The sequence below is a fragment of the Bison bison genome, unplaced genomic scaffold (genome assembly GCF_000754665.1).
Source record: "Bison bison bison isolate TAMUID 2011002044 unplaced genomic scaffold, Bison_UMD1.0 scf7180017845299, whole genome shotgun sequence".
In the NCBI taxonomy this organism is placed as follows: Eukaryota; Metazoa; Chordata; class Mammalia; order Artiodactyla; family Bovidae; genus Bison; species Bison bison.
Genome location: NW_011475872.1, coordinates 26,630 through 28,964, shown reverse-complemented (window position 1 = coordinate 28,964; position 2,335 = coordinate 26,630). Strand labels below are relative to the sequence as shown.

The 2,335-nt window shown below is 53.7% G+C and overlaps 1 pseudogene; it reads right to left on the bottom strand.

Annotated features, from left to right (window-relative positions):
• Positions 1–250: 250 nt before the first annotated feature.
• LOC104983822 lies at positions 251–1,704 on the bottom strand (annotated as a pseudogene).
• Positions 1,705–2,335: the final 631 nt, after the last annotated feature.

The following is a 2,335-nucleotide window of genomic DNA, read 5'->3' as shown; positions in this document are numbered from 1 at the left end:
GAAATGCTGCTGCTTCAGATGAAAAGGGACCATGGGGACCAGACTGAGGCCTGCTTGGGGTGTGGGCTTCCAGCCTCATCGGGCTCACCCAGTGCCGTGTGTGAATAGCATAGACAGACAGAACACAGACTCACACTTCTCATTCAATTCTTTATTTACTCCCGTCGAGTTTTGCTGTACTTTATTAGAGCTAGAAATAGATTTTTGCTTACAAGAGAATGCTTTTGAGTGTCCCTAGGGACCTGGCAGCTCAGGGATTGGGATTGTCCTTGAACTGCTCACAGAGGGCACACGTGTAATCTGAGGACTCCTCCTCCTCCTCGTCCACCTCAGGGGCCTCATTTGGGGCCACAACTGAAATGGCCACCTTCACGATGGAATCATAGGTGTTGTACCTATGTCATCACCAAACCATAATCTGGGTACCTTGGGGGACTCTTGGGCAGTTGCCCTGCGCCGTCCCTTCCAGCAGTAGCCGGGGATACAGACATGGAATTGCTGGACATGCCCTCTCCACTGGGGCCACCCAGCTCACTGGGGAGATGGTTTTCCCTGGCCTGCCCGGCTATACTGCCTATAAACCAAAGGCCACAAAACAGAAATGAGCACTGGCGGGGGATTCTGTGAACCATTGGGGTTCCCTTCTGGACCTTCTTGTCAGCCTCTTGGGTGGACTCATTGTGATGAAATCGAGGAGAGTGTCTGGTCATCACCACTTGCTTCTTTCTCTTTGGGGACACTGTTGAGCTGGTGGTGGGCTGAGCAGTTGTTTTGGGGTCGCCTTTCCTCTAGATGTTCTGCAGGAGCAAAGGCTTGTCTCTCTGAAACTCGGAATTGCGATAGATCTGAAAGGAAATGAATCACTTTAGCCACTGTGGGGGAGAATGGCCATTCCTCGCCGCCCTCCTCCCCACCACTGTCCTAGCCTTGCTTAAGTACGGAGATAAGGTCTCTTCATTCCTGGCAGGTTATGAGGCCCTAGCAAGTGCACTCCCTAGAACTCCCCCAGTGCTGGCCACACTCGATGTGTTACCAGCACTCCCTGACATCAAGCGGCCCCTCAGGGGCTGGAGTCACCCCTGTGGATCCTGTCTAGGGGATGGTGGAACACGACAGGCCCTACTTTCTCTTCTTTCCTTAACCACCCTCTCATGAGAAAAAAATCTCTCCTGGGAAATGAAACCTGTCTAGCACTCAGCTCCTCGAGTCTAGTCTCCCCAGGGCTTTCTACATTACCATCATCCTCTTCTTCCCCGCAGAGCGGCCTGAAGGGCAGATTTTATTGAACATACAGGTTCAGTTTGTGAATGAAAGTCTTAATGCTGTCTGTCTCGAAGATCCTGTATGCACCTCTGTGCTGGAAGACCTCCGTCTGGAAGAGATCTGCCTTGATGACCACCGTGTCTCCCTCATCGTTCCAATGCACAGGGGTGAAGGCTGCATTCTCCATGATCATCCAGAGCTTTCTTGGGAAGGACAGCCTGAGGAAGGCATTGTTCTCTTCCTCAGTGGCTGTTTCTGGATTCAGGCCCTGTCGGGGCGGGTTGTTGGGGGCCCAGATCTGGACTTTCAGGTTGGTCCCATAGCTTCTCCAAAGCCTCCCCTGAATCCACGTTTGGATCTGGGGAGACCTGCTGTGGCCTCTCCACCAGTTGATGGGGCCAGCGGGGCTGCGCATGTCTCATCAGAACTCTGACTAACCATGAAGCCAGTCTAGCTCAGGAGCATTCACTACCTAAGCAGTGAACACTCATGGCAGAAGGGCCTCAGACCACGGTCAGGGTGCCCAATAAACACTGTCTGGAGATTCTAGAATCTCGGCTGTGGGCCATGCAGCCAATTAAGTGGTCAGCTTCCTTAATTCCTTCCTGATATCACAGAGGTGATGCGGAGAGGCAGCCCTGGCCCAGTGTGGGGGAGGGGGGATGGGAAAGGAGATGGGATCCCTAGCTTGTCTCTTCACTGAAAGTACAGAAAAGTATGTTTCAGGTTGCCTGAAAAGGCTTCCATCTGCTGCCAGGCGCCTTGTTTCAGGAGGCCAGGCCCTGGATGGGTTGACAAATGTGCTCCTGGCTTCACTCCCCTCCCTAGTAATGGGCAGGCCTGTGGCTGGCTTTTCTTGAAGAGCCCTGATGAGTCCTAGCTCGGCTAACACCAAGAGAGACCCCAGGAGTCAGATGGGACCCTGGCAGCTGTCCCTCCCAGAAGATGGGGTCCGTAGTGTCCTGGTTGGCCTAGCCTGAGTTGGTGGCCCCCCCATCCTCGCTCCTCTTCTGGCTTTGGCCTCCTCCATTTGGCGCTGCTGGTTGGCAGGTTGTGTTCAGATGGCCCCAAA